Genomic DNA, 24,685 nt, shown 5'->3' with positions numbered 1-24,685 from the left:
AGGGCCCCCAATAATAGCAGCAGAGCCCCCTTCAATCGCACAATAGAGGGGAATTGCCCTTCCAGCATTTTCCTCGGACGCCCTCAGCTGCACAGAACAGGCCGTCCAGTCCTCCCATCTCTATATAAACTTGCGAGACTGGAGAGCGGATAATTCAGCACAAAGAGACTACAGCTGTGCGGCCAATAATACCTCCTGTACACCCATAGAGGGGCCACAGGTGCCACTTACCGCCAGTGTTATCCGATGGATGCTCAGCGTAGACTGGGAGCGCTGGGTGGGAGTAGTAGCTCTTCCCTCTCTTTATGTAGGACTGCAGGATGGGGAGAGGCAGCCTCAGACCACCCCTCCCCATCTACAGCAGCAGAAGGGGGGCAGCCATAGGGAGAGCAGAGGCAGCACCCAGATCTGGTGCCCGAGGGGGCCCAGAGGCACCAGTATGTACAGGGCACCAGGTAGGTGGGTGGGGCGCCCTGTTCCAGATCTTACACTGAGGAGCAATGGATCTATATCTATCTATCTATCTATCTCATATCTATCTATCATCTATCTATGTATAAAAAAAGTTGATGAGCAGCACACAAATCCAAACTGGTGCAATTCCAGACCACGGACCCGGTCCTATTACAAAGGCTCCGTGGAGCTGAAACGTTGCTGTTACCACAAGGGTGATTAAAATCCCCTTTTTTCAAGGATACTTGAGTGCTGCCGTGGCCTTTTTTTACACCTATCTCTCTCTCTAGCCATCTTTCCACTAGACCATGCTGTCCCATCAGATGTCCTGCTCAGGGTGGGTTGCGCTGGTATTGAGGACACACATGTGGCAGAAGCTGGAGAAAGCTTCTCGAGTTCTTTTCAGTTCTTTGCCAGTAAAGGATATACTCAGTTTCATTTGCTCCACAGGAATTTAACATTTTCCTTCCAGAAATGAGAGCTAGCAGGGCCTGGCCCGCAGCGCTGTTCTGTGCAGGGAGCCAAGGATTGCAACCCACTGTATTTTAATGTTACTTTTTTCTGTCCTTAAAATGTCCTTCTCAGCAGCAGGAGATTTCCACGAGCCCGCTGCCAGGCAGACACGCTCACCCCCTAGCTCCAGAGCTCATGAATCAGACGACCTGAACAATAGAATCATTTCCACATTATTATATGTCCTGCTCACAATAGACTGGATCACGGGCGGGGATATTAGGGAAGGAGGGGGGGGGGATCGGGCTGTTGGATTTCAGCATGCCTAGTCTTGTGCCAACTGAGGGACCTGCAATCGTCCTATCAGAACACTTGGTCCGGCATGTGCACAGAGGGATTGGAAGGAATACGTGTCAGTCCAAGAAGCGCTTGGCTGGCTTCATGCTCTACTCCCACCGAGCTTTGAAAGCCATCACCAAGCCTGAAAGTAGATCTTTTGAAGCACTGGGTCCAAATATTTGTCTTGGACAGGTCCGACTATTTCAGTGAAGGTGAATGAAGAGCAAAACATCCAAAATATTGTCCATGCGATATTGCCACCATATGTTACCGCATAGCTGTACTATACAGTGCCTACTTAACACTGTCCCACACTGGCCACATAATACCGCCATACAGTTACTACATAATAGTGCTATCTAGAGCAGTAAGATTCTAGTGAATCACATAGGCTAAAGAGGAGCTTGACACATCTATATGTTGTGCCATTCCATTATTATTCCTACTAGAAATTATGAATGAATTGCCAGCAGTTTGTGCAGAGAGCACGGCCCACGGGGGGGAAGGGGGAGGTGCGGTGGAGGGGATGGAGAGTATGAGAGTAGCTGAGGTGGGGATGAGGGGGTTCCTAGTCCTCACTGTGGCCAGCTTTCCCCTAGGCCGTGGCTGATGTGGAGGGGGGCACACCCTTTATTCCCCCCGGGGCACACCCAGGGTTTTGGGGCTAGATAACAGCCTTTTTACTGAGGATGATGGGTGGCACAGTGCAAATATGTGTTGTAGGCACAGGCAGGTTTCTCCCAAATGCTGCGTATAGGAGTCGGCAGTAGGATAATCTCCTCTAAGTCTCTCTTCAGATACACTGTGCAATCTTCCAAATTGAACACTGGCGTGTAAGTCCTTTTCCCATGTATCTGCAATGCCCAAGTGGCGGGGTTCAGTCCTAGATTGGATGGCCAGTCTGTCTCAAAAGTTTGGCAAGTACCTGAAGCAATTAACCCTAATCACAGGCAGCAAAGTCCAAAGCCGTAAGCGTGCATTACTACGCATTTGCTGACTCAGTCCATGCACTGTCCCTTTAAAATGTTCCTCAACCTTCTGTAAATGTCCGTTCTGTTCTCCCTTAGAGGTCAGTCCTTATCACGGTTGCCTTTTTGGTAGTTTGCAATTTGACAGGGATGGTGTCTCCTTGAAGAAGGCAGTAACAGACACACCCACGTCTTCTCTCTGGCTTGTTCAATGCTCTCCACCAGAGGGCAAGACTAGTAACTAGGGCTGAGAGTTAACTATTTCCTCCCATATACAGCCTTTTAGAGTATTTGTCAATAAACCATTTGACAATTTTGACAGGAAACCATAGCATTATAACCCTTTAGCAGTAAACCACCGGGTCACTGCATTTGCAAGGAAGATCTAGTTGGGGGAGGGGGGTCCCTGCACAGTCTGACGCTGGCAGCACTGATTGGATAGTGTCAGACTGCACAGGGACACACCTCCACCTGACCCAGCTGGACCTTCACTGAAAACTGCTGGCAATTAATTTCTACACTTCTAGTAGGGATAATAGAAGAATGGCACAGCATGAAGTGATGAAAATAGACGTTCAAGAAGTGATATTATGTGGAGAATGCAAGTAGTCGTTACTAATACAGACATGTCAGAGGGCACAGCTCCTCTTTATACTGCCGCACACATAGCAGCCCAGCTTGCCTTTCATCTCTAGATCCCACATATCTTCCAGTAGTTTTCTATAGAAATACTGAACTCATTAGAAGCACAACAAACCATGTCGAATCTTGCTAATAGGTCAGAAATAATGGCTAAATAATACCAATATACATCGGATATGTAATACCGCCATACAGTGTTCAAATACAAAATGATAAGGTGGAACGGTCCAAGAACAACGCAGAGCAACGAAGCCCGCCAAACTAATCTGAACCCAAGGCCACAAATATAAAAATCTAAAACTTCTGACCACTCCACAGTATTTCCGGTAACCCGACTCCAGCACTATGTAGAAAATACATCCCCTGAAGTAGACATGTCGGTATAGCAGAGGCAGAGAGCACAAACGGCACACATTTTTAAAGGAAGCTCCTGTTCCACATGCATCCTATGGCCGTTGTGTGTGATGTGTCTCCTGGGGCCCCCCACAGTATACAGCCACCCACACTATACAGCCCCCCACACTATACAGCCCCCCCCCCACAGTATACAGCCCCCCCACAGTATACAGCCCCCCCACAGTATACAGCCCCCCACAGTATACAGGCCCCCCACAGTATACAGGCCCCCCACAGTATACAGCACCCCACTATAAAGTAGTTTACAGTATATTAGCATAACACCCCTGTAACCTTTTTCTGATGTAATCTTCACAAAAATAGCTCATAGCCATGTGACCAGCAATATTGCTAGGTTACTGGTCACATGGTTATGATGTCATCTAAGGTCCTAGAGAATCACAGCTCTCACAGTACGCTGCCTGGAGTGCCGGCAGGCATGGCAGCACCCCCTGTGTAGCTGACAGCCTGACACCCGGGGCAGTGGCCAGCAGGGCTCAAGAGGCAGCTTCCCCTTTTGCCCCTTGTTAAAGACGGCCCTGGTCATAAAGTATTTAATACTGCAATATAGTACTTAAAAAATACCACCATACAATACTTTGAATAACAATCTCATACAGTATCTAATACTGCAATACAGTACTCAAATAATACCACCATACAATATCTCTATTTACACTGTCATACAGTATTTAATACTGCAATAGAGTACTCAAATAATTCCACCATACAATACCTGGAATAGCAATGTCATACAGTATCTAATCCTGCAATACAGCACTCAAATAATACCAACATTCAATACCTTGAATAACACTGTCATACAGTATCTAATACTGCAATAGAGTACTCAAATAATACCACCATACAATACATTAAATAACTATTTCATACAGTACCTAATACTGCAATACAGCACTCAAATAATACCGGCATACAGTAGTGCCAAATAATACCACTATACAGTGCTTAAATAAAACTACCATAAAGGTAGTGGCTTACTCACCACTCAGGCAGAGCACGCGACTACTAGGAGGACTAGTGGGTCCGGTATTGAGGTCCTCCTGTTCCTACACTAGTAGTGGCTGTAGGCAGTTTTATTATCTACTGTGTGAAGGCAAGCTGAAGATTTAGGACAGTATGAGGGAGATGTATCAATGTATTTTGCCATATCTTCAAACTTTATAAAATCACAAAGTGGGAGAATATTTGCAGAGCGTGTAGTGCACCGCAGCAATTTTGTTCATACTAGGCCACTCCTCTAAATTTGCCCAAAGCATAACTAGACCTACCCAGTGCAGCCAGCCAGTACCGCAGGGGCAACACGTGAGGTGCACGGTGGGCCGATGAGGGGCCAAATAACAACACAGTTCATCAGTTTACTCACGGTTAGCAGATAGCCTCCCTGGGCTGGCAGCACAGTGTTGAGGTGGACAGCACAAAACCCTCCGGGGCACGCTCTGTGATAGGGAAGCATCAGCCAAGATGGAGGTTGAGGTGCCCTTGATGTCAGGGGTGCTTAGGGTGCTTGTTGCGGCTGAGTCCCTTGATGGTATTTGTTGTGACGCCAGTACCGTTAATGGTGGTACAACCAATAGTGAGAATGAAGTAGACAGTGGTAGGATACAACTCACAACTTTTACTGATGTTGGTTCCAGTTGCAGTAGGTACATCAAACAGAATACAGTCTTTTGTAATTTAGAGGAATCCTGTTGATCCAAGGTTAATAAGTTTGGCTGGGTTTAGACTTAGCTTGAAGGTTTAGTAGAAGTAGTTCTGGTAGGTGACTCTGCTTCAGGTCCCTAGTAACTAATTTGGTGAGGTTGCCTGTAATACTTATTGGTATGCTTAGTCCTTTTGTTTCTGTATCTTCCAAGCCCTTGAACAGGTAGCTAATCTGTATTCTTCAAAATATGGTGAGGCTGCCTGTAGCTAGATTGTCCTCCACCATGTGCAAAGGTGCCCATTAAGCCTTAAAGAGAACCTGTCACCGGGATTTTGTGTATAGAGCTGAGGACATGGGCTGCTAGATGGCCGCTAGCACATCCACAATACCCAGTCCCCATAGCTCTGTGTGCTTTTATTGTGTAAAAAAAAAACAATTTAATACATATGCAAATTAACTTGGGATGAGTCCTGTATGTGAGAGGAGTCAGGGACAGGACTCATCTCAGGTTAATTTGCATATGGATCAAATCAGATCAGATTTATGAGCAGTTTATATCACATTTTTTATGCGGTTTCCGGACGTGGCAGAGAGAGCAGAGCTCCTAGGTGTAACGGTAACGCCCTCGTTGCTCCTAGAGGCTCATTTGCATATATTGAAACCTCTTTTTTCACAGCAATGCGGGCACATATGAACATGGGATCAACACAGATGCCAAGTCTACAGGTCAGCCAATGTCATAGGTACAAATCTGCTGACAGATTCCCTTTAACAGCAGATGCATCAGGGTAGGCATCCAAGTCGTACCGTTCAATCTAATGGAGTTCAAGTTCCATTAATGAAAGAGTGGACTGGGATTTATCAAAATAAAGGAATTAAAAAAATAATTTCCTGCTGCTCTCCCTTTCCACTGTAGTATCGGCGCTAGATTACAAGGCCAGGCAAGATGCCTAGCTCTGTCAATCTATGGGAAAGTGGGCACAGCAGGAAGAATAGGGCGTTGAAGATCTGGGCTTGGCCCGCCCTTAGGTGCTTTAATAAGTCAAAGGTGTAATTTTGCTCAGCAGGATCAACCCCACCAAGCACTCTGCCTGGTTAAATAGGGTTTATCCTGCTGAGAGAAGTAAAAAGAAAGACGTGTCAGCTCTGTAAATGTGTCAGCTCTGCCTCTGACCACTAGATGTCGCTGCTGTACAAACACCATAACTAGGGATCAGTGAATCGAGCGATGAGTGAAGTCGATTTGCATAAAACTTAGTTAGAATACTGTACAGAGCGAGCGCTCCGTACAGTATTAGAATGTATTGGCTCATACGAGCCGAAGTTATTACTTCGCAAAGTCTTGTGAGACTTTGGGTAATAAATAATTTCTATTGTAAAAAACCTTTTACTGAACTCATGTTCGGTTCCAAGTGGTACCTTGACCTCCTGCGCCATTATTTGCTGGAGCGGGGATCAGCAACCACCAGCACTCCAGCTGTTCTGAAACTACAACTCCAAGAATCCAAATTTCTTTTCTATGGGAGTTACAAGAACAGCCAAGTAAGTATGCATGCTTGATGCTTGGAGTTGTAGCTTCACAGCAGCTGGAGTGCTGAAAGTTGTTCAACGTACCAGGCCACAGGGGCAACACGTGAGGCTCACGGTGGGCTGATGGGGGTAGTAGTTAATTTACTCACGGTTAGCAGAGCCTCCCTGCGTCGGCATGCAGTGACGGAGAGGACAGCACTAAATCCTCCGGGGCACTCTCTATTGCAGGGAACACCAGCCAGATGGAGGTTGAGGTGCCCTTGATAGTATAGGTGTTAAGGTGCTTTGGTGGCTGGGCCCCTGTGTTCGTGACACCAGCACCGTAAGGTGCAAATGTTGAGGGTAGTAAAAAGGATGAGGAGTCAGTTGTAGTAGAAAACAGTTAAACATTTACTGAATCAATCGTCTCAGGGCAGTTGTTACAGTTCATCAATACAGCAAAAGAAAGAATCCAGATGTTGGTTTAACTGGAATTCCTTATAACAGGTCTGGCAATTGTCAGTTGAGCAGTTTTCCTAATGCTGTTACTTTACAGGCAAAGAATGGGTACATTTGCACTAAGTCTACTTTCTAGCACTCAGGTACTGAATATAATTATATCCTATTTATCTTGAGCAATCCAATAAGGGCGTTCTCCCTCGTGGCAGGAAAACTCTCTGCTACATTATTTGATGCAGGATGCTCTACTGAAGTATTCAGGTTCACTATGTCCCAGAAGGCATTTAGTGGAATTCTGCGCACTAATCATCCAGTGGTGTCCAGGTACCTTTAAGTTCCTCCTGATGAAGTGCTTGTGAAGTCCCTTGGCTAGACTAAGCTCTATTCTTCACTAGACTCGCTTTATATCCATAGACTTACTGTCTTGTGCTGGACTGCAGTAAACACTTGGTTTGTCCTCTCCAGGCTTGATCAGGGGCCAGTGGAAAGAAAGGCAGCTACATTCTGGACTAAGCCTGCTCTCCTCCATTAACTTTCTTCTCCTGTTCCTCACTCAACCTTCACTACTTCCACATACACAACTACTAACTTTATTAACAAACCCCAGATATAGGGGCAAATAGATGTAATGACAATGCCAGCCTGATATTAGGAAATACAATACATTAAATACAGAAATTTAACGGGACAACTTGTACACACATAAGTGAGACGCTGCAGTTGCTGATCCCTCAGCTAGAGGATCCTTGTAAACCAGAAATACTTAGCAGTGGTCTCCAAACATTTTTGGTAAAAGATATATAGATCCTGCACCAAAAATACAGCTTATATCCAATGGGGACAGTTTCCTTAACCTCTTAGGGACCGGGCTCATTTTCACCTTAAGGACCAGGTAATTTTTTGCAAATCTGACCAGTGTCACTTTATGTGGTGATAACTTTAAAACACTTTGACTTATCCAGGCCATTCTGAGAAAGTTTGTTTTTTCATCACATATTGTACTTCATGACATTAGTAAAATGAAGTAAAAAAAAAAAAAACATTTTTATATTTTTTTTAAATACAAAATTTGGGAAAAATTGGCAAATTTCCAAGTTTCAATTTCTCTACTTCTATAATACATAGTAATACCTACAAAAATAGTTATTACTTTACATTCCCATATGTCTACTTCATGTTTGGATCATTTTGGGAATTACATTTTAGTTTTTGGGGATGTTACAAGGCTTAGAAGTTTAGAAGCAAATCTTGAAATTTTTCAGAAATTTTCAAAAACCCAATTTTTAGGGACCAGTTCAGGTCTGAAGTCACTTTGTGAGGCTTACATAATAGAAACCACTCAAAAATGACCCCATTCTAGAAACTACACCCTCAAGGTATTCAAAACTGATTTTGCAAACTTTGTTAACCCTTTAGGTGTTGCACAAGAGTTATTGGCAAATGGAGATGAAATTTGTGAATTAAATTTTTTGGGCAAATTTTCCATTTTAATCCATTTTTTCCAGTAACAAAGCAAGGGTTAACAGCCAAACAAAATGCTATATTTATTGCCCCCCGATTCTGTAGTTTGCAGAAACACTCAATATGTGGCTGTAAACTACTGTACGGGCACACAGTAGGGCGTAGAGGGAAAGGTGCGCCGTGTGGTTTTTGAAAGGCAGATTTTGCTGGACTGTTTTTTTTATACCATGTTCCATTTTAAGGCCCCCCTGATGCACACCTAGAGTAGGAACTCCATAAAGGTGACCACATCTAAGAAACTACACCCCTCAAGGTATCAAAAACTGATTTTACAAACTTTGTTAACCCTTTAGGTGTTGCACAAGAGTTATTGGCAAATGGAGATGAAATTTGAGAATTTAAATTTTTGGGCAAATTTTCCATTTTAATCCATTTTTTCCAGTAACAAAGCAAGGGTTTGATGGCATATCATAAGAACAAAAATCACAGAAACCCAGACTTATTTAACTTATTATTAAAATAGATGGACTCCCACTATGATATAAGGGGCACGGAGATCACCAAATTGTTAGACACAACAACTATCCTGGACGACAGAGAATGCATCAACATTTTAGATTTATTGATAACACAATGGACATGATGCAAATACACCAAGTGTATCCGACTGTGATTATATATATATATATATATATATATATATATATATAATCAACCAAAAGAAAAATAATAAAAAAATTGTGAAAAGGAAACACTGAGCAAACAGGAAGTTTCTGTAGTGTAGTGGCTATCATGTTCGCCTCACACGTGAAAGGTCCCTGGTTTGAAAACGGGCAGAAACATGTACCTTTTCAAAGATGTTGAAAGAGCTCATGATGCGTAATATCTAACCCCACAACAAGTGACGGCATCTCTGCTTACTTCCCTCTTCTGTCTGGATCTGGCTGCCAATCATTACCACCATGTCCTGGAAACTACCTTGGATGAAGCAGCTCCAATTACAATGCAACCTTCCTGACCCAGAACATGGCAACCCTGGCACACATGTGAAACAAGTTTTATCCAGTGGTGTTCTAGATATGCAGAACGGTTATGGAGAAAATCACGAATATCTGCATATTGCCCCAAAACTATATCTCAGCACTCCATATTGCCAAGCAGAACTATTTCACCTCTCTCATCTCCCCACTTTCAAATAACCCTAAACGACTGTGCTGAAGACCTGGCCCCTTACTTCAGAGATAAGATTGGTAACATCCGGCACCACATCTCCCAGTCCCCAACCATCTTCGATCCTTTTCCCTCCCGCACTTCCTCGTGTTTGTTGTCCTGTTTTGACCCTGTAATAGAAGAAGTCTTCTTTCCTATTCTCTAACCACAACCTGCATCGGTGATACTCTTCCCTCACACCTCCTCCAGTCCCTCTAGCCACCTGTAATTACTCACCTTACTACAATATTGAACCTATCTTCTGGTATCTTTCTGTCCTAACTACCGATCTGTTTCTAACCTCCCCTTCATCTCTAAAATCCCAGAACATCTTGTCTATTCTCGCTTAATAAGCTATCTCTCTGCAAACTCTTTTCTTGACTCCTTACAACTAGGGTGGCCATTTGCTTCACCCTCAAAAGCCGGACACTGTAGCCACGCCTCTGAGACCGCCAAGCCACACCCCCAAGTCCACAATCACGTCAAGTCTGCAAGCCACGCTCCGAAAGCGTTCTTTTAGAACAGAATAAGACCAGAAAGTAGTCTCTTGATGTCTTAAAACTTAAAGGCACAGCAGCCCGGCTAGCTCAGTCGGTAGAGCATGAGACTCTTAATCTCAGGGTCGTGGGTTCGAGCCCCACGTTGGGCGACTATGTTTTTTAGTATTTTTGAAAATACAGGCAGAGACTATTAGAAACTGCAAAAAAAATGTGGATCCTCCACTAAAAATACAGCAGGACAACCCCTTGTCCATACAGTTTATTTTATTAGGGTATAAGAACATCAGAGAGTCAGGTCTCTACTCACGAACCGCTCCGGGGGTTTCAAGATGCACTAATTTCTGACAATAACAAAAACTTTCAAAGAATAGATTTCAGAGAGATTTTTGATCCAGTACATGAAGTAAATTGCCATTATGCCCTGATTGCAACAGCTAGAGCGCCTCTATTAAAGGGGTTGTCCCATGAATAACATTCGACAATTTTTAAACCAGTACCTGGATCCGAATACTTTTGTAACTGCATGTAATTAAAAGTTGTGTATAGCCAGTGAGCTATTCAGTAAAGTACATTGTATTGCTGTAGAGCAGGCATCCTCAAACTGCAGCCCTCCAGCCGTTGTAAAACTACAACTCCCACAATGCCCTGCTGTAGGCTGATACCTATAGGCTGTTCGGGCATGCTGGGAGTTGTGGTTTTGCAACAGCCGGAGGGCCGCAGTTTGAGGATGCCTGCTGTAGAGGCTGGGGATGGCTGCAGAACTGAAGCGCCAAAGATGTCTCTGCAGGAAGCTTTGCAGGAGAAGTTATAATGTCTCCCTGGGTTTGATGGACAAGACAGGAGAATGTCTCCAGACAGAGAAGACATCAACTGCGAGTGATTAGATTTATAGAGGATCTGAGACCTGACATATCTGTTATAGAAATACTTGTAATATCCATCAGATAACAATTCTTGCGAATCTAATCTGTGCTGTCGTGTTCTTCTGTTATTCCTCCTGGAAATTTATGAATATGTTCTGTCTGACCAAGTAAGGTCACATCCCTTGGACAATGTGGATGTTAGCACCCAGATGTCAATTTAGTCATACATTTCCAGGACAAATAATAGAATCTGGCTGAATAAAACTTTATATTCACACTCCTGGTGCGACAAACTCCACAAAATATATGCCCTGCTCTCCCGAGCCGTAACTTTGTGCTGTCAGCAGCTCAGCATGGTCAAAACTACTGACAGACCCCTTTTCATTGTTTTATATTCTGCCTGTGACCAATGCGATATTTTCTTGTACAGTCTGCAAAATGATGATATTCTGCAGATCACTTGTGCAGACCTGGTATCTAACCACCATATGGTCACTATATGCATAACTCCCATCCGTCCCGGATCCGGGGGGACAGTCCCGGATTGCAGTGGCTGTCCTTCTGTCCCGGAATGGGGGAGGTATATCCCACTCTCAGGCAGCTTTCTCTGCTTCCATAGGAAGTACAGACACTTGCCTGTAATGGTGAAGCAGAGAGCCGCCATAGTCTCTCTGCACCATCATTCAGCAGATCCCTGCGACATATGGTGGGTCTGTCAGTTAATGATGGGCCACTGCCATAGTGGAGTAGGGTGAGTGGCGGGTCTGCTGCAGTACGGATCCTCTGTGCTAGGGGGCAGCATTGCTTCTCCGGCTCTAAATTACACCGTCCGGAGAGCAGTAAAGTTGGGCACACATGTATTCCCGGGTACGTGCCTTGGCTGTTCAGGCCTCAGGAGATGGCAGACGGGCACAGCGCAGCAGGAGGCGCCACTTACTGAGTGTGCAGGAGGCTGGCATAAGGTACGGAGCTCAGGTGACCTGAGGCGCCAGCACGGAAAACTTCAGTGACATTGCACAACAATGTTGCTTCCAGTGCAGTATGAATAGTGTAATTGTGTCAGGGCGAGTCCCCATAAGCCTACTGTCTGCTATGTAATACTGTGATTATGGTAACAGAAGCTAATACAATGTATAAGTGACTTCATGTGTGACTCATGGAGGTGAAATCTCAGGCAGTCACCTAAAAACTGGAAGCTTGTAACATGGAGTACTCCTGCATGTAGCAGAACATGGATGTCCAGTGCTGCGGGTAGCAGTTTGTTGGTATAGTACTGGGATCCTTTATTATATCCTGCCAGAAATCATCAAATCTTCCAAGTAATTAAAATGATTAGAAACTTATGAATCTGGTGCCCGGTTTCTTATAATTCTGTGAGGGGGCACAATGTGGGCATAAATACTGTGCACAAAGGGGGAATAACTACTATTTGGGGGCATTAAGGGGACTGGTTGGGATTAGGTGCATAGTTATATTTTGGGCGGAGTTAGAGGCGTGGCCTAGTGCAGAAAATAATCGCTGCGTTGCGCGCCGCACAATGTGTCTCTCTTTGTTTGGTAAGTTGGGAGGTATGTATCTGGTGGTATTGTTGGTTATTGGTGCTTGTATTGTGGTAGTGTACCGTTAGTCAATAGGGCAAAAACATCACATGTGGATAAGGGTACGGTCACATCAGAGTCAGAAGTCCGTCAGTGGAGTTTACCATATACGGCATAGCCGGATACTGCCGTTCTCCAACAGATCCCCATGGACTATAATGAGATCTGCACCAGCCGGCAGTTATACTGAAACAGGCTGAACACAGGACCTGAACGAGGGAAGGGAAGTGATAAATGACCACAAGATGTCACCGTTCTACAATGCAATCTTCAAAAACTTCAAAGCCATGTGGCCACCAGCAGTAAAGTCAGAGCAGGCGGCTTTGTTGTGGGGAAATGTTAGACACTGGTTAATTATTACGTCTGCCCCAGCCTTGTAAATAACCAAACTGTGTCAATGGCTCATGTCCATTATCTGCTGGAGCGTCCTTGTAGAACAGAAAAAGGCCAGAAAGTAGTCTCTTGAGGTCTTAAAATTTAAAGGCACAGCAGCCCGGCTAGCTCAGTCGGTAGAGCATGAGACTCTTAATCTCAGGGTCGTGGGTTCGAGCCCCACGTTGGGCGACTATGTTTTTTGTATTTTTGGAAACAGGGGCAGAGCCTACTAGTAACTGCAAAAAAACATGTGGATCCTCCACTAAAAATACAGCAGTACAAACCCTTTCCATACAGTTTATTTTATTAGGGTATAAGGACATCACAAAGCAAGGACTCGGGGGTTTCAAGATGCACTAAATTCTGACAATAACAAAAACTTTCAAAGAATAGACTTCAGAGAGATTTTTGATCCAGCACATGAAGTAAATTGCGATTATGCCCTGATAGTAACAGCTAGAACGCCTGTATTAACCACTTCAGCTCCCCTAGCTTAAACACCCTTAATGACCAGACCACTTTTTACACTTCTGCACTACACTACTTTCACGGTTTATTGCTCGGTCATACAACTTACCACCCAAATGAATTTTACCTCCTTTTCTTCTCACTAATAGAGCTTTCATTTGGTTTTATTTCATTGCTGCTGCCATTTTTTTAAAAATTTTTATATTAATCGAAATTTAGGCTACTTTCACACTAGCGTTCGGGGCTCCGCTTGTGAGTTCCGTTTGAAGGCTCTCACAAGCGGCCCCGAACGGATCCGTACAGCCCCAATGCATTCTGAGTGGATGCGGATCCGCTCAGAATGCATCAGTTTGGCACCGTTTGGCCTCCGCTCCGCTCAGCAGGCGGACACCTGAACGCTGCTTGCAGCGTTTTCGTGTCCGCCTGGCCGTGCGGAGCCAAACGGATCCGTCCAGACTTACAATGCAAGTCAATGGGGACGGATCCGTTTGACGTTGACACAATATGGTGCAATTTCAAACGGATCCGTCCCCCATTGACTTTCAATGCAAAGTCAGGAGTCCCCATCAGATCGGAGTTTTCTCCGATCCGATGGTATATTTTAACTTGAAGCGTCCCCATCACCATGGGAACGCCTCTATGTTAGAATATACCATCGGATTTGAGTTACATCGTAAACCTCAGATCCGACAGTATATTCTAACACAGAGGCGTTCCCATGGTGATGGGGACGCTTCATGTTAGAATATACTGAGAACTGTGTACATGACTGCCCCCTGCTGCCTGGCAGATGCTGCCAGGCAGCAGGGGGCAGACCCCCCCCCCCCTCCTCCTGTAATTAACTTATTGGTGGCCAGTGCGGGCCCCCCTCACTCCCCAGTATTAAATATTACCAGTGCGGCGGCCTCCCCCTCCCTCCCCAGTATTAAATATTACCAGTGCGGCGGCCTCCCCCTCCCTCCCCAGTATTAAATATTACCAGTGCGGCCCCCTCCCTCTATATTTATTGGTGGCCGGGCCAGTGCGGATTCCAAGTATTGTGAGCAGTGCGGCCTCCCCTCTCCCCCCCTAATTAAAATCACCCCCCCCCCCCATCATTGGTGGCAGCAGAGAGTACCGATCGGAGTCCCAGTTTAAATCGCTGGGGCTCCGATCGGTTACCATGGCAACCAAGACGCTATTGCAGTCTTGGCTGCCATGGTTACTTGGCAATAAATACAAGCATTATACTTACCTGAAGAGCTGCGATGTCTGACCGGCCGGGAGCTCCTCCTACTGGTAAGTGAAAGGTCTGTGCGGCGCATTGCTAAAGACCTGTCACTTACCAGTAGGAGGAGCGCTCCTCCTACTGGTAAGTGACAGGTCTTTAGCAATGCGCCGCACAGACCTTTCACTTACCAGTAGGAGGAGCTCCCGGCCGGTCAGACATCGCAGCTCTTCAGGTAAGTATAATGCTTGTATTTATTGCCAAGTAACCATGGCAGCCAAGACTGCAATAGCGTCTTGGTTGCCATGGTAACCGATCGGAGCCCCAGCGATTTAAACTGGGACTCCGATCGGTACTCTCCGCTGCCACCAATGATGGGGGGGGTGATTTTAATTAGGGGGGGAGAGGGGAGGCCGCACTGCTCACAATACTTGGAATCCGCACTGGCCCGGCCACCAATAAATATAGAGGGAGGGGGCCGCACTGGTCATATTTAATACTGGGGAGGGAGGGAGGGGGAGGCCGCCGCACTGGTCATATTTAATACTGGGGAGGGAGGGGGGTCGCACTGGCCACGAATAAGTTAAATACAGGAGGGGGGGGGGGGGTCTGCCCCCTGCTGCCTGGCAGCAGGGGGCAGTCGTGTACACAGTTCTCAGTATATTCTAACATGAAGCCTCCCCATCACCATGGGAACGCTTCTGTGTTTAGAATATACTGTCGGATCTGAGTTTTCCGAAGTGAAAAATCAGATCTGAAATAAACAGTTATGCAAACGGATCCGTTCTGAACGGATGCAAGCGTTTGCATTATAGGAGCGGATCCGTCTGTGCAGACACCAGACGGATCCGCTCCTAACGCAAGTGTGAAAGTAACCTTACCAAAATGTTTGCAAAAAAACATCATTTTTCACTTTCGGTTGTAAAATTTTTCAATTAAAACTACATTTCTATATAAATTTTTCTCTAAATTTATTGTTCTACATGTCTTTAATAAAAAAAAAATGCAATAAGTGTATATTTATTGGGTTGGGTAAAAGTTATAGCGTTTACAAACTATGGTGCAAAAATGTGAATTTCCTCATTTTGAAGCAGCTCTGACTTTCTGAGCACCTGTCATGTTTCAAGAGGTTCTACAATGCCCAGACAGTAGAAACACCCCACAAATGACCCCATTTCGGAAAGTAGGCACCCTAAGGTATTCGCTGATGGGCATAGTGAGTTATTGGAAGCTTTTATTTTTTGTCACAAGTTAGCGGAAAATGATTTTTTTACATGAACTAACCATACCCCTCACGGAATACCTTGGGGTGTCTTCTTTCCAAAATTGGGTCACTTGTGGGGTATTTATACTGCCCTGGCATTCTAGGGGCCCTAAAGCGTGAGAAGTAGTTTGGAATCCAAATTCGTAAAAATGCCCTGTGAAATCCTGAAAGTACTCATTGGAAATTGGGCCCCTTTGCGCATCTTGGCTGCAAAAAAGTGTCACACATATGGTATCGCCGTACTCAGAAGAAGTAGGGCAATGTGTTTTGGGGTGTATTTTTACATATACCCATGCTGGGTGAGAGAAATATCTCTCTAAAAGTCAACTTTTCCCATTTTTTTATACAAAGTTGTCATTATAGAGAGATATTTCTCTCACCCAGCATGGGTATATGTAAAAAGACACCCCAAAACACATTGCCTAACTTCTCCTGAGTACGGCGATACCACATGTGTGACACTTTTTTGCAGCCAAGATGTGCAAAGGGGCCCAATTTCCTTTTAGGAGGGCATTTTTAGACATTTGGATTCCAGACTTCTTCTCACGCTTTAGGGCCCCTAAAATGCCAGGGCAGTATAATTACCCACATGTGACCCCATTTTGGAAAGAAGACACCCCAAGGTATTCCGTGAGGGGCATGGCGAGTTCATCGAAGTTTTTTTTTTTTGGCACAAGTTAGCGGAAATTGATTTTTTCTTTTTTTTCTCACAAAGTCTCATATTCCACTAGCTTGTGACAAAAAATGCAATCTTTCATGGACTCACTATGCCCTTCAGCGAATACCTTGGGGTGTCTTCTTTTCGAAATGGGGTCATTTGTGGGGTATTTATACTGCCCTGGCATTTTAGGGGCCCTAAAGCGTGAGAAGTAGTTTGGAATCCAAATTCGTAAAAATGCCCTGTGAAATCCTGAAAGTACTCATTGGAAATTGGGCCCCTTTGCGCATCTTGGCTGCAAAGAAGTGTCACACATGTGGTATCGCCGTACTCAGAAGAAGTAGGGCAATGTGTTTTGGGGTGTATTTTTACATATACCCATGCTGGGTGAGAGAAATATCTCTAAAAGTCAACTTTTCCCATTTTTTTATACAAAGTTGTCAATATAGAGAGATATTTCTCTCACCCAGCATCGGTATATGTAAGAAGACACCCCAAAACACATTGCCCAACTTCTCCTTAGTACGGCGATACCACATGTGTGACACTTTTTTGCAGCCAAGATGCGCAAAGGGGCCCAATTTCCTTTTAGGAGGGCATTTTTAGACATTTGGATTCCAGACTTCTTCTCACGCTTTAGGGCCTCTAAAATGCCAGGGCAGTATAAATACCCCACAAGTGACCCCATTTTGGAAAGAAGACACCCCAAGGTATTCCGCAAGGGGCATGGTGAGTTCATCGAAGTTTTTTTTTTTTGGCACAAGTTAGCGGAAATTGATATATTTTTTTTTCTCACAAAGTCTCCCTTTCCGCTAACTTGTGACAAAAAATGCAATCTTTCATGGACTCACTATGCTCCTCAGCGAATACCTTGGGGTGTCTTCTTTTCGAAATGGGGTAATTTGTGGGGTATTTATACTGCCCTGGCATTTTAGGGGCCCTAAAGCGTGAGAAGTAGTCTGGAATATAAATGTCTAAAAATGCCCTCCTAAAAGGAAATTGGGCCCCTTTGCGCATCTTGGCTGCAAAAAAGATTTAATGTGAGATTAAATTTTTTGTCACAAGTTAGTGGAATATGAGACTTTGTAAGAAAAAAACAAAAAAAAAAAACAATTTCCGCTTTTGCCCAAAAAAAAAAAAATCTTCTATGAACTGGCCATGCCCCTCAAAAGTGATCTTTTTATAGAGCCGCAGCGATTTTACAGTGTTTTTGCAGTGAGCAGAAAAAATTAATTCTGTCACTGCAGTGGGGCGAACTGAACGCAAGTGTGCGCACAAGATCAGGCCTGATCGGACAAGATCGCAATTGCAGACAAGAAAAGGCATTTTCTATATAGTTCTGGCAATGTGCGGATCCGCAAAATGCGGAAAGCACATTGCCGGTGTCCTCACTGGACTGAAATTGCGACTTTTTTGCGACTTTTTAAATAGTCCCAATAGTAAATCTGTCTAGAGATTCATTTACATAAGAAAACACGCCCACTTTTAGAAAACTGGCGAGCATAGTGCAGAGCAGAATTTGTGCGCAGTTTTAGCGTTTGGGACTTTTTCACTCCATTATTCTGACCTGAGCTAATGATAAATCTGGCCCATAGTGTCTCCCTGGGTTTGATGGACAAGACAGGAGAATGTCTCCAGACAGAGAAGACATCCACTACGAGTCATTAGATTTATAGAGGATCTGAGACCTGACATATCTGTTACAGAAATACTTCCCCCTCTCCCCGTTTGTTTCTGGCTTCTCAATAAAGCTAAGGGAATGTGATCCCCCCTCCCTACCCCCTCCTTCCCACCTCCTCTTCCCCCATCACTGTCTTAATGCTTTGTTGGAAGGTTTTGTGATTGAATAGGTATGCTAGTGTAGCATCCATTGTGATGTATAGTGTAGGTTAGCCTGGCGTCACACAACAATGCCATGCTATGAAAGACGAGTGTAAGTAATTTATTAAGTGCTGCCTCGTGGCCTGCGCTGCCTCACAGTACTAAAGTCTGTATAACGATTGTAATAAAGGTGTTTTCAATAAAAAATCTGTTATAGAAATACTTGTAATATCCATCAGATAACAATTCTTGCGAACCTAATCTGTGCTGTCATGTTCTTCTGTTATTCCTCCTGGAAATTTATGAATATGTTCTGTCTGACCAAGTAAGGTCACATCCATTGGACAATGTGGATGTTAGCACCCAGATGTCAATTTAGTCATACATTTCCAGGACAAATAATAGAATCTGGCTGAATAAAACTTCATATTCACACTCCGGGTGTGAAAAACTCGAAAAAGCCGTACTTTTGTGCTGTCAGCAGCTCAGCATGGTCAAAACTACTGACAGACCCCTTTTCATTGTTTTATATTCTGCCTGTGACCAATGCGATATTTTCTTGTACAGTCTGCAAAATGATGATATTCTGCAGATCATTTGTGCAGACCTGGTATCTAACCACCATATGGTCACTATATGCATACCTCCCATCCGTCCCGGATCCGGCAGGACAGTCCCGGATTGCAGTGGCTGTCCTCCTGTCCCGGAATGGGGAAGGTATATCCCACTCTCAGGCAGCTTTCTCTGTTTCCATAGGAAGTACAGACACTTGCCTGTAACGGTGAAGCAGAGAGCTAATCCAATGTATAAGTGACTTCATGTGTGACTCATGGAGGTGAAATCTCAGGCAGTCACCTAAAAACTGGAAGCTTGTAACATGGAGTACTCCTGCATGTTGCAGAACATGGATGTCCAGTGCTGCGGGTAGCAGTTTGTTGGTATAGTACTGGATTCCTTTATTATATCCTGCCAGAAATCATCAAATCTTCCAAATAATTAAAATAATTAGAAACTTATGAATCTGTTGCCCGGGTTCTTATAATTCTGGTAGGGGCACAATGTGGGCATAAAAACAGTGTGGTGGCATGAACGGGGAATAACTACTATGTGGGGGCAGGGCCAGATTAAGAGCGTGATGGGCCTGGTGCTGAAGATTATAATGGGCCTTTTTTTATAGAAAATAAAAACGCAACTCACAGTCTTCCACTTTACAGCAGGGCCCAGGACCCAGGGGAGAAGTCTGACCTGTCACTGTCCTGGTGAGTTCTGTAAAGGGCCGGCCTGGGAGATTACTCCTTGCGTGCCGGCTCTGTCATCATCTGACAGTCAGCCCGGTCCTTCTAACTGGGCAGCGGAGCGGCCGACGGGCGACTTCAGCGAGGCAGTGGCGGATCCAGAGCCTGGTCTCGGGAGGGACACTTCCAGATTATTTTCTGTCCGCCGCCACAAAACAATGGTGCTTATAGAACAGACTACACAGTGTAGAGGTATACTGTATATTGTGTGGCACAGTGTAGCGGTATACTGTATATTGTGTGTCACAGTGTAGAGGTATACTGTATATTGTGTGGCACAGTGTAGAGGTATACTGTATATTGTGTGGCACAGTGTAGAGGTATACTGTATATTGTGTGGCACAGTGTAGAGGTATACTGTACATTGTGTGGCACAGTGTGAGGTATACGGTATATTGTGAGGTCACAGTGTAGAGGTATACTGTATATTGTGGGGCACAGTGTAGAGGTATACTGTATATTGTGTGGCACAGTGTAGAGGTATACTGTATATTGTGGGGCACAGTGTAGAGGTATACTGTTATTGTGGGGCACAGTGTAGAGGTATACTAGTATATTGTGTGGCACAGTGTAGAGTATACTGTATATTGTGTGGCACAGTGTAGAGGTATACTGTATATTGTTTGGCACAGTGTAGAGGTATACTGTATATTGTGTGGCACAGTGTAGAGGTATACTGTATATTGTGTGGCACAGTGTAGAGGTATACTGTACATTGTGTGGCACAGTGTAGGAGGTATACTGTACATTGGTGTGGCACAGTGTAGCGGTATACTGTATATTGGTTTCACAGGTAGAGTATAACTGTTTTGTGTGGCACAGTGTATAGAGGTATAACTGTATATTGTGTGGTCACAGTGTAGAGGTTACTGTATATTGTGTGTCACAGTGTATAGGTATACTGTATATTTGTGGGGCACGTGTAGAGGTATCGTAGAGGTATACTGTATATTGTGTGGCACAGTGTAGAGGTATACGTATATTGTGGGGCACAGTGTAGAGGTATACTGTATATTGTGGGGCACAGTGTAGAGGTATACTGTATTGTGTGGCACAGTGTAGAGGTATACTGTATATTGTGTGGCACAGTGTAGAGGTATACTGTAATTGTGGCACAGTGTAGAGGTATACTGTATATTGTGGGGCACAGTGTAGAGGTATACTGTATATTGTGTGGCACAGTGTAGAGGTATACTGTATATTGTGGGGCACAGTGTAGAGGTATACTGTATATTGTGTGGCACAGTGTAGAGGTATACTGTATATTGTGTGGCACAGTGTAGAGGTATACTGTATATTGTGTGGCACAGTGTAGAGGTATACTGTATATTGTGTGGCACAGTGTAGAGGTATACTGTATATTGTGGGGCACAGTGTAGAGGTATACTGTATATTGTGTGGCACAGTGTAGAGGTATACTGTATATTGTGGGGCACAGTGTAGAGGTATACTGTATATTGTGGGGCACAGTGTAGAGGTATACTGTATATTGTGTGGCACAGTGTAGAGGTATACTGTATATTGTGTGGCACAGTGTAGAGGTATACTGTATATTGTGTGGCACAGTGTAGAGGTATACTGTATATTGTGTGGGCACAGTGTAGAGGTATACTGTATATTGTGGGGCACAGTGTAGAGGTATACTGTATATTGTGGGGCACAGTGTAGAGGTATACTGTATATTGTGTGGCACAGTGTAGAGGTATACTGTATATTGTGGGGCACAGTGTAGAGGTATACTGTATATTGTGTGGCACAGTGTAGAGGTATACTGTATATTGTGTGGCACAGTGTAGAGGTATACTGTACATTGTGTGGCACAGTGTAGAGGTATACTGTATCTTGTGTGGCACAGTGTAGAGGTATACTGTATATTGTGGGGCACAGTGTAGAGGTATACTGTATATTGTGGGGCACAGTGTAGAGGTATACTGTATATTGTGGGGCACAGTGTAGAGGTATACTGTATATTGTGTGGCACAGTGTAGAGGTATACTGTATATTGTGTGGCACAGTGTAGAGGTATACTGTATATTGTGTGGCACAGTGTAGAGGTATACTGTATATTGTGTGGCACAGTGTAGAGGTATACTGTACATTGTGTGGCACAGTGTAGAGGTATACTGTATATTGTGTGGCACAGTGTAGAGGTATACTGTATATTGTGGGGCACAGTGTAGAGGTATACTGTATATTGTGTGGCACAGTGTAGAGGTATACTGTATATTGTGTGGCACAGTGTAGAGGTATACTGTATATTGTGTGGCACAGTGTAGAGGTATACTGTATATTGTGTGGCACAGTGTAGAGGTATACTGTATATTGTGTGGCACAGTGTAGAGGTATACTGTATATTGTGTGGCACAGTGTAGAGGTATACTGTATATTGTGTGGCACAGTGTAGAGGTATACTGTATATTGTGTGGCACAGTGTAGAGGTATACTGTATATTGTGTGGCACAGTGTAGAGGTATACTGTATATTGTGTGGCACAGTGTAGAGGTATACTGTATATTGTGGGGCACAGTGTAGAGGTATACTGTATATTGTGTGGCACAGTGTAGAGGTATACTGTATATTGTGTGGCACAGTGTAGAGGTATACTGTATATTGTGGGGCACAGTGTAGAGGTATACTGTATATTGTGTGGCACAGTGTAGAGGTATACTGTATATTGTGGGGCACAGTGTAGAGGTATACTGTATATTGTGTGGCACAGTGTAGAGGTATACTGTATATTGTGGGCACAGTGTAGAGGTATACTGTATATTGTGTGGCACAGTGTAGAGGTATACTGTATATTGTGTGGCACAGTGTAGAGGTATACTGTATATTGTGTGGCACAGTGTAGAGGTATACTGTATATTGTGTGGCACAGTGTAGAGGTATACTGTATATTGTGTGGCACAGTGTAGAGGTATACTGTATATTGTGGGGCACAGTGTAGAGGTATACTGTATATTGTGGGGCACAGTGTAGAGGTATACTGTATATTGTGTGGCACAGTGTAGAGGTATACTGTATATTGTGTGGCACAGTGTAGAGGTATACTGTATATTGTGGGGCACAGTGTAGAGGTATACTGTATATTGTGTGGCACAGTGTAGAGGTATACTGTATATTGTGTGGCACAGTGTAGAGGTATACTGTATATTGTGTGGCACAGTGTAGAGGTATACTGTATATTGTGGGGCCAGTGTAGAGGTATACTGTATATTGTGTGGCACAGTGTAGAGGTATACTGTATATTGTGTGGCACAGGGTAGAGGTTATACTGTATATTGTGTGGCACAGTGTAGAGGTATACTGTATATTGTGGGGCACAGTGTAGCGGTATACTGTATATTGTGGGCACAGTGTAGAGGTATACTGTTATATTGTGGGGCACAGTGTAGAGGTATACTGTATATTGTGTGGCACAGTGTAGAGGTATAATGTATATTGTGGGGCACAGTGTAGAGGTATACTGTATATTGTGTGGCACAGTGTAGAGGTATACTGTATATTGTGTGGCACAGTGTAGAGGTATACTGTATATTGTGTGGCACAGTGTAGAGGTATACTGTATATTGTGTGGCACAGTGTAGAGGTATACTGTATATTGTGGGGCACAGTGTAGAGGTATACTGTATATTGTGGGGCACAGTGTAGAGGTATACTGTATATTGTGTGGCACAGTGTAGAGGTATACTGTATATTGTGTGGCACAGTGTAGAGGTATACTGTATATTGTGGCACAGTGTAGAGGTATACTGTATATAGTGGGGCACAGTGTAGAGGTATACTGTATATTGTGGGGCACAGTGTAGAGGTATACTGTATATTGTGTGGCACAGTGTAGAGGTATACTGTATATTGTGGGGCACAGTGTAGAGGTATACTGTATATTGTGGGGCACAGTGTAGAGGTATACTGTATATTGTGGGGCACAGTGTAGAGGTATACTGTACTATTGTGGGGCACAGTGTAGAGGTATACTGTATATTGTGTGGCACAGTGTAGAGGTATACTGTATATTGTGGGGCACAGTGTAGAGGTATACTGTATATTGTGTGGCACAGTGTAAAGGTATACTGTATATTGTGGGGCACAGTGTAGAGGTATACTGTATATTGTGGGGCACAGTGTAGAGGTATACTGTATATTGTGTGGCACAGTGTAGAGGTATACTGTACATTGTGTGGCACAGTGTAGAGGTATACTGTATATTGAGGGGCACAGTGTAGAGGTATACTGTACATTGTGGGGCACAGTGTAGAGGTATACTGTATATTGTGTGGCACAGTGTAGAGGTATACTGTATATGTGGGGCCACAGTGTAGAGGTATACTGTACATTGTGGGGCACAGTATAGAGGTATACTGTTTATTGTGTGGCACAGTGTAGAGGTATACTGTATATTGTGTGGCACGGTGTAGCGGTATACTGTATATTGTGTGGCACAGTGTAGAGGTATACTGTATATTGTGGGGCACAGTGTAGAGGTATACTGTATATTGTGGGGCACAGTGTAGAGGTATACTGTACATTGTGGGGCACAGTGTAGAGGTATACTGTATATTGTGTGGCACAGTGTAGAGGTATACTGTATATTGTGTGGCACAGTGTAGAGGTATATTGTATATTGTGTGGCACAGTGTAGAGGTATACTGTATATTGTGGGGCACAGTGTAAAGGTATACTGTACATTGTGGGGCACAGTGTAGAGGTATACTGTATATTGTGTGGCACAGTGTAGAGGTATACTGTATATTGTGGGGCACAGTGTAGAGGTATACTGTATATTGTGTGGCACAGTATAGAGGTATACTGTATATTGTGTGGCACAGTGTAGAGGTATACTGTATATTGTGTGGCACAGTGTAGCGGTATACTGTATATTGTGGGGCACAGTGTATGCTATATGTGTATAACAAACATATTTTACATGAAAACTTACAATTACTTGGCTTGGCCCTTGGGGATCTCGGACGCCACTTCCACACTTTGGCCGGGGGCTCGGCGGAGCTGATGTTGTGTTTTATCCTAATGAGAAAGATTTTATAATAAGGATTTGGAGAAGGGGCAGTGGGGTCACGGAG

At 44.2% G+C, this 24,685-nt stretch overlaps 1 protein-coding gene and 2 non-coding genes across 4 annotated transcripts in view; 2 read left to right on the top strand and 1 right to left on the bottom strand.

Moving 5' to 3' along the window:
* The window catches only part of ANGPTL6 (angiopoietin like 6), a 71,195-nt gene that overhangs the window by 27,987 nt on the left and 18,523 nt on the right, over window positions 1-24,685 (bottom strand). Inside the window, exon 1 of one of the 2 annotated variants that reach the window (XM_044282804.1) lies at window positions 232-287. The exons of the other annotated variant lie outside the window; for it this stretch is intronic. The gene's annotated coding sequence lies outside the window, so the exon portion shown is untranslated. Of the gene's footprint in view, window positions 1-231; window positions 288-24,685 lie in introns of those variants that run through there. 2 annotated transcript variants of the gene reach the window in all.
* Window positions 10,132-10,204, top strand: TRNAK-CUU. The gene has a single exon. It is a non-coding gene; the product is annotated as a tRNA-Lys (tRNA).
* Window positions 13,008-13,080, top strand: TRNAK-CUU. Its single transcript has one exon. It is a non-coding gene; the product is annotated as a tRNA-Lys (tRNA).

The sequence above is a fragment of the Bufo gargarizans genome, chromosome 2 (assembly GCF_014858855.1).
Source record: "Bufo gargarizans isolate SCDJY-AF-19 chromosome 2, ASM1485885v1, whole genome shotgun sequence".
Lineage (NCBI taxonomy): Eukaryota > Metazoa > Chordata > Amphibia > Anura > Bufonidae > Bufo > Bufo gargarizans.
This window is presented reverse-complemented; position numbering and strand designations above follow the sequence as displayed.